Below are 8,556 nucleotides of genomic sequence, written 5' to 3'. Positions count from 1 at the left end.
ATAGATATTGCATACGCCAGTCAAGTGACTCTTAAGTACATTTTTATCTGCATGTACCACAAGTACTGGCGGCTCCTCTTTCATGCAATTTTTTTTTGTTTGAAACATGATTAGTTTAGTAAATAATTGGAAATGTTGGCTATTTAGATATTTTATTTGAAAAGATTGATTATTTGAAAAGAAAAAAAAATCTATTTTGAATTTGAAATAGGTAATTGTTTTGTTAAAATTGGTAAAATAAAAATAAAATAGGCGCACAAATTTAAAAGTACGGAACAGAAAAAGGAAAGAAAAAGCGGGATCATTAGGAAAAACCCCGTGTTGCAGTAGTACTCACTAGGGCTTGCAAACAAGAGCACAAAGGACGATCGATCATGGCGAGAAAACACGAAGGACGTGCTGTGGGAATAGACCTTGGAACAACCTACTCTTGTGTTGCAGTATGGCAAGAACAACACAGTAGAGTAGAGATTATTCACAACGATCAAGGGAACAAAACCACTCCTTCTTTTGTTGCTTTCACTGATAATGAAAGGTTGATCGGTAATGCCGCCAAGAATCAGGCTGCTACCAACGCACAAAACACTGTCTTTGGTAATTCCATTTCTTTACTTTATACTTCTTTAAATTTTTACATGTTAAAAAACTATCAAAGTTGAAAACATTGGGAGTTGTTGAAAAATGTCATTAGGCTAAATACTCCGGATCTAAGAAACTTTTACACCACATATCCACCCAAATTTTTAACGCCATTAAGTGGTATAAATCTTTTATTTTATATGTCTAATATTTTCTCCATTTTTAGTCAATGGGAGATTTATCGACTCACACTTGAATCCAACAATCTCGCTCACATTATTAGCCTTGATCCACACTAGGATTCATTTCCGCTTCCCCACCGAGCTGAATCATGGCTTTGATATCATTTGTTACAACAACAATTAGTATAGAAGATTAAAGATAAATTAAAATAAAATACAATGAACACGAGTGATCTTTGTTAACGCAGTTCGGCCAGTGGTGTCTATCTCTGTGACTATAGTATAAAGGAGCTATAGTTCCTTTTATTTTTGTCTTACGAATTGATTGAATTGAAGTGTTACAAATCTTATATAAAATATTAGGGTTCAGTTTATCTAATACCCTAATGCTTAGTTTCCTTCAACAAACAAATATCTCTACTCATACTTATCTCAACAATATGAGTTATACTCTAAATCAAGGTTGTTAAAATCGGGATCTTGCATAAGACCGGGAGGGGATAGTAAGATCATAAAACATATGATCATAACTAAGATCGAAAGATCCTATTTAATTATTTTTGTAAGATCGAGAGTGGGTAGCAAGATCGTTTTTTTTAATAGGCAATGAAACTATTACAGGAGTTAAAGGGAAACTCCACCCGAGACAAACGGAAAACTCCTACTACTCACAACTAATGAGCGGAAGGATATTCCAAGAGTGAAAATTACAATTTACAGAAATCTTATAACTAGCCACTAGCCACCTCCAAGAAATTAAATTAATCTCCGACATACACTCAATAAAGCTAAAGGACTCTCCTTTAAAAATGACCGCATTACGCTTTAACCAAATACACCAAACTGAGGCAAGCCAAATGACCGCAACGATATGCCTTCTATTTAACCGCTTCACCTTATCACAATGCTTGAAGAACACATCAAACTCTTCCAAGGTGATCTCCGACGTGCCCAACCAATTATACACCTTCGACCATATCCTCGATACAATACCGCAATGACAAAGCAAGTGGCTTAAACATTCTTCTTCCTTCTTACAAAACACACAAAGTAAATCATTTAAAGGAGCCACAATACCTCTCTTGAAAAGTTGGTCCTTTGTTGCTATCCTTCCAAGAATTACCCTCCACCCAAAGCAAAGAATTTTTGACGGAACCTTGACCTTCCACAAGTGGTTTATAGCCGACACAGTTGCAGCTTCTAAAGGAGGAGATGACAGTTTTTCCTTGAACCTGTTGTAACAAGAACTGACAGAAAAATTTCCATCTGTTGTAGCAGCCCACACGAAATCATCCTCCGTATTCGGCATCACCGGAACATCCTGCAAAAACTCCAAAAGCTGCTGAACCAGAATTGGATTACCTGCTGTCCCGGCCGGAAACAAAGCTTGCAAATTCCAGGCCCAGCCAGAAACTGAGCCGCTGCCAGTTGCAGCCACAGAAATTAGGTGATCATCGGCCGCCGCAAAGAGCTCCGGAACAGCCTCCCTAAGCGGTTCTCTACCTGCCCAGCAGGCGTACCAAAACGGGACAACACCCCCATCCCCCAGCTTACACTCAACAGCCCCGACAAAGTGATTATCCCCAAGGTTTGCATAATTATCGGAAATAAGCAAGTCCCTCCACTAAATAGAGTCCTTATTATTAACAACACTAGTATCTCCAACAAGAACTTTTAGAGCCGGATTTCCGTACCTATGTTTAAGAATACCACTCCACACCGCTTCCTTTTCCGTTAGGATCTTCCACTTCCACTTGCTCAATAAAGAGACATTAAGAATTTCCACATTCTTCACTCCGAGACCGCCTTCATCACGCTTTTTGCAAACGGTATCCCACCCTACCCAATGGATAGATTTCTTGTCTTCTCTACCACTCCAGAGAAACCTACTTTGGATACTCCTTATTTCACTTAAAACCTTTGCGGGAGCTTTGTAAAAAGATAAGGAATAAATCGGGATTGCGTTGAGGACCGCATTTATCAACACCACTTTCCCCGCCAAGTTAAGATGAACCCCCTCCAACCTGCCAACCTATTCCTCAAGTGCTTAATAAGATCTTTCCACATTGACAACTTCCTCGGGCTATCACCGACTCTAACACTAAGAAATTTGAAAGGTAGAGAATCAATCTTACAAGAAAGAAACGTAGAAGCCGCATTCAAGAACCACTCTCCAACATTGGCGCCGTAGATATTGCTCTTATGGAAGTTTACCCTTAAACCACTCATTAACTCAAAGCCCCTTAGAACGGTTTTCATACTCCAAAGGTTCGAGGTATCTCCCTCCGCCAACATAATGGTGTCATCCGCAAATTGTAAAAGGTTTACCTCTTCGTTGTCATTGATCTTGAAACCCCTAAATTGACCCAACTCCATAGACTTCCTCATTAACATAGAAAGAACCTCCATAACCAACACAAACAAGAATGGAGACATCGGGTCTCCTTGACGGAGGCCTTTTTCCACCACAAAATCCCCAGTAGTACTACCGTTGACAATTACGGATAATGTGCTAGTTAATACACTTCCTTCCATCCACCTCTCTCCGAAACCCATCTTCCTCATGATATACTTTAAGAAGTTCCAACTAACGCAATCGTACGCCTTCTCGAAGTCAACCTTCAAAACCACACAACTTCTCTTTTGTCTTTTGGCCATATCCAATACCTCATTCACCACTAGTACCCCGACCAAAATGTTTCTATTTGGAACAAACGCCGTTTGAGAAATCGAGACCAAACTGCCCACCACCTTTCTTAATCTTCCTGCCATTATTTTAGCAAGAATCTTATAAATACTACCAACAAGGCAAATAGGACGATACTCGGACAATGATTGAGGGTTCTTGATTTTAGGAACAAGCGTAATAAAAGCCGATGTACCAGCCTTAACCATAATAACTTTATCATAGAAATCTTTCACAAACACCATGACATCCATCTTGACCACCTCCCAATTTTGCTTGTAGAACTCAAGGGAATAACCGTCCGGGCTGGCGCTCTTATTGCCGTTGCAAGACCACACGGCATCTTTGACCTCTTCCTCCAAAAACGGACGTTCCAACCACTCCCTATCCCTCTCGCTCAACGAATTAAAAGTGAGCCCCTCCGGAACAGCTCTAGAATTATTCTCCTCTTTGAAAAAAGCTTCGAAATGCTCTTTAATCTCGATCTTTATTTCCTCTACTCCTTCCACCTTCCCACCTTCCCCATTTAACAAAGTGATAGCATTTCTACGATTCCTCTCCTTTATAGAATTATGAAAAAACCTTGAATTTTTGTCACCATCTTCCAACCAAAGTTGTCTAGATTTCAACCTCAACATACTTTCTTTCACATTTAACCACTTCCACATCTCACTAGCCGCCCTGTTTCTATCCAACACCAAGTCTTCCACTAAACCTCCAAAATTATCAATTAAAAGATCATCAAACTCGTTGATTTTGGCAACTTCCGCATTCACCCTTAAATCAATCCACCCAAAAACCTCCTGGTTCCAATCCCTAAGGCGCATCTTTAACCTTTTTAGCTTTTCCAAAATCACATAATCTCTTCTCCCCGAAACTTGCAACTTTGCCCATTCATCTTTTATGAAGCCCTTGAAGTCTTCATGGTTGAACCACGCATTATTAAACCTAAAAGGCTTAGGCCCCCAATCAACCCTCCCAACATTAAGATGATTGGGAGCGTGATCCGAAATATCCCGCTTCCCCACACGTTGATCAACCACCTCCCACGTATCACACAATCCTTTAGAAACCAAGAACCTGTCGAGCCTACTCATAGCCTTGCCGTTACCTTTGAACCAAGTGAAACGCCCTCCCACACAAGGAACATCCACCAGCCCCACATTCTCGATAAAAGCTCTAAAATCCTCCATTCCTCTATAATTCTCACTCCTTCCCTCCCCTAGTCTTTCTCCACTTCTCACCACCTCATTGAAGTCCCCTCCTAAACACCATTCTTCCCCCCCACCACACCGCATCCTACTCCGAAGATTATCCCATAAACCTCTTCTAGCCACCACATTACACGGAACATAAACGTTAACCAAATTATAGCCTTTCTCTTTCCAATTGATATTGATGCCAACAAACCCTACCCCTTTGAAGCTGTAATTAAGACACAACGAATCCTTCCTCCACAGAATGACCAAACCTCCGGACGCACCCGAAGAGTTCGAAGCGGTCCACTCCACATCCTTACTACCCCAGAACGACCCTGCCATCTCCTCTGTAAACCTGTTCAGTTTCGTTTCTTGAATGAAACACACCTCTACCTTACTAGATTTCAGCAAAAAACTGACTCGCTTCCTCTTGGAAGGAATCCCACCCCCTCTGATATTATACGAAATAATATTCATGATAACACTGACTGTTTCGCCTTCTTCTCCACCATTCTCTTCTTATCCCTCATCTCCATTACCTCCACCAACTTAACACTCATACCATGATCACCCTTGTTCACCACCCCCAAATTAGAGATAGAATCCCAAACTTTCTTCCCCACACCTGAATTCTCACAGTTCACAATCCTATCATTGCACCTATTGACCACCGAATCAGAGAGAGAGCAAGAAAGTGACTCACCAGAACCGATATGCACTGTCGTATAACATAAGATTGTAACAAAAATCGTAAGATACTACTAAAAACATAAAATAATATATTTGAATTATTTCTACATGATATTTTTCATAGGCAAGTGTATTCGTGGGAAATGGAGGTCGCCGAAGCATAATTGTTGTGTATCTTGTCATCCTTCTCGGCACGTAATCAATGTTTTTTTTCCATATTTTCTACAATTTGACTATAGCACACGATTCTACTTAAGATTTAGATCGTTGGCACTGAGTAAGATCGCAAAATCGTAAGATTTTAAGATTTAAATCAATATTTTGATAATCATGCTCTAAATAACCCATAGTTATCTCTACAACCGATTATCATCTCAATGATATGAACTATAGTCAACATTTTTACTTGATACTTTGTCTCTTAATTGTACTTTTGAAATGCCTATTGATAAACATGGAAATGAAAAAAAAAAACACATTCAATATGGAACACATTAGTCAAGTTGATCATTGTTGCATTGCTATGTTTGTTGAACAAATCATAGATGAGAAATAATTATCAGTATCTTTTTTCAGATGCTAAGAGATTAATTGGTAGAAAGTTTAGTGATCCTCTTGTTCAAAGCGATTCAAAGTTGTGGCCATTCAAAGTCATTGCTGGTGATAATGACAAACCAATTATTTCCCTCAAGTATAAGGGTCAGGAGAAGCACCTTTGTGCTGAGGAAATCTCATCTATGATCCTCTCAAAGATGCGGGATATTGCAGAGGAGTATTTGGGGTCACCGGTTAAGAATGCAGTTATCACCGTGCCTGCTTATTTCAACGACTCTCAACGAAAAGCCACTGTGGATGCGGGTTCCATTGCTGGCCTTAATGTTTTGCAGATAATCAATGAACCTACTGCTGCAGCTATTGCATATGGTCTTGACAAGAGAAATGACTTTGATGGAGAACGAAATATTTTCATTTTTGACCTAGGTGGTGGGACTTTTGATGTGTCTCTCCTTACAATTAAGGGTGATGTCTTTAAAGTTTAGGCCACCAGCGGAAACACTCACCTTGGAGGAGAGGACTTTGATAATAGAATGGTGAACCACTTTGCAGATGATTTCAAGAGAAAGTATCGGAAGGATATTAGTGGCAACCCAAGAGCTTTGAGAAGGTTGAGAACTGCGTGTGAGAAGGCAAAGAGGGCGCTCTCTTTTGCTGCTGTCACTACAGTTGAGGTAGATTCTTTATATGAGGGAATTGACTTCTATTCGTCAATCACTCGTGCCAAGTTTGAGGAAATTAATATGGACTTCTTTAAAGAGTGCATGGAAATTGTAGAAAACTGTCTCAATGATGCTAAGATGAATAAGAGTCTTGTCCATGATGTTGTCCTTGTTGGGGGCTCTTCTAGGATTCCCAAAGTTCAACGACTATTGGAGGACTTTTTCGATGGGTAGGACTTATGCAAGAACATCAACCCTGATGAGGCTGTTGCATATGGAGCCGCTGTGCAAGCTGCTCTATTGAGTGAAGGCTTTAAAAATGTTCCAAACTTGACGCTGCAAGATGTTACACCATTGTCACTAGGTTGGATGCTAGAACACAATGTCATGGCTGTGGTGATCCCGAGGAACACTCCCATTCCTGTTATGAAGACTGAGGAATTTTATACGGTTCTAGATTACCAATCCAGTGTCCTTATTGATGTTTATGAGGGTGAAAGAACAAGAGCGAGTGACAACCATTTTCTTGGGTCTTTTTGTCTCTCTGGCTTACCTCGTTATGCTGCAGGCCTTCCTTTCAATGTATGCTTCCATATCGATCAAAATGGCATCCTTACCGTTTCTGCCAATGAAATATTGTCTGGTAGCAAGAATAAGATTATGATAACCAAAGATAAAGGAAGGCTGTCGACCAAAGAAATTGAAGAAATGATTCAAGAAGCTGAGAATTACCGTGTTGAAGATAAGAAATTCTTAAGGAAGGCTGAGTTAATGAATGAATTGGATGATTGCGTTTACAGAATGAAAAATCATTTGAATCCCTTCTCGGAAGAATACCAGCAGATTAATTCTTTGATCACAATGACCACACATCTGCTTGACGAGGATGACTCGCAGAATGGAATAGATGTTCTTGAAGATAATCTAAAGAAGATTCAGAGTATGTTAGAGCACATATAATAGCCAAGTCTGGCTAGTTTTCTTTAATCTTTTTTATCAGTTAAGACTTCAATTATTGTGTTGCAGTTCTGTTACCAGTTTTCTTGTTAAACTCGAGCTATGTTTATTGCACTGACAATGATATATACAATGCAATATTTTGATAGGTTCAATTGAAGTTGCTTTTCATTTTGAACCTTTGGCTGGACTCTTACTGATAGATTTACTCTTAGCTATCAGCAATGATAGAATAATCTGTTTGTGTACTATTAGCCCTGATGTGTTAAACAATTTATGTGAACTGAATCTTGATATCTTGATTAGTTAGATTGCTAAAAAAACAAGTCACCAACAATTTAAGCTAGATTCTGTATGAGATAAATTATATTATGTGTTTATTAGTATATACCTAATCTTTCTGAAGAAAATTAAGAAATCTATGAAGAAAGTAAGTGGAAAGAAGCTTAAAAATTTGTAACTACGTTTTAGAATTGGAAGGAAGGCTCTAGGTTTTAAATAACGGCCATTTTTGCATTGCAGTCGTGTAAAAACTTTTGCAATTTCGGTCGGTATAAGTATTGCGACACTGATTGTGGTCGTAGCAGTGTAAATTAACTACATTTTGTTCTTTATCATAAAAATATTAAATGGCAGAAATTGATCCATGTAGTCGACTTCACTAAGTGGGATAAAACTAGCCTATTCTTGTTGTAATAGTATCACTATGGGCACATTCGATACTATTTCGTTGTGATTGTTTTTGCAGTAGCAGACCTTTTTTTTAAACCTTAGCTGCTTGTTTTGTTTTTGCTGCAAATAATCAAATTCAGATTATTCTTCCTCTTTGTACTATGACATGCTACAGAATTGTACATGAAAAATATATTTTACTCTCAACTTACTTTTAGCTAAAAAACCAATTTTACACCATCTATTCTATTCATTTAAAATTAGTGAATTTGTAGTTAAATTTATTTATCAATTATACCAACCACACATCTATTGATATATTACTTTTGAGTTTTAACTAGAGTTTGTTTGTACTTAGAAGGGTCCACAGTTCA

General features: G+C 38.7%; 1 pseudogene; it reads left to right on the top strand.

Annotated features, from left to right (window-relative positions):
• The first annotated feature begins 374 nt into the window (after positions 1–374).
• LOC131642337 (heat shock cognate 70 kDa protein-like) lies at positions 375–7,513 on the top strand (annotated as a pseudogene).
• The last annotated feature ends 1,043 nt before the right edge of the window (positions 7,514–8,556 follow it).

The sequence above is a fragment of the Vicia villosa genome, unplaced genomic scaffold, assembly GCF_029867415.1.
Source record: "Vicia villosa cultivar HV-30 ecotype Madison, WI unplaced genomic scaffold, Vvil1.0 ctg.004829F_1_1, whole genome shotgun sequence".
Lineage (NCBI taxonomy): Eukaryota > Viridiplantae > Streptophyta > Magnoliopsida > Fabales > Fabaceae > Vicia > Vicia villosa.
This window is presented reverse-complemented; position numbering and strand designations above follow the sequence as displayed.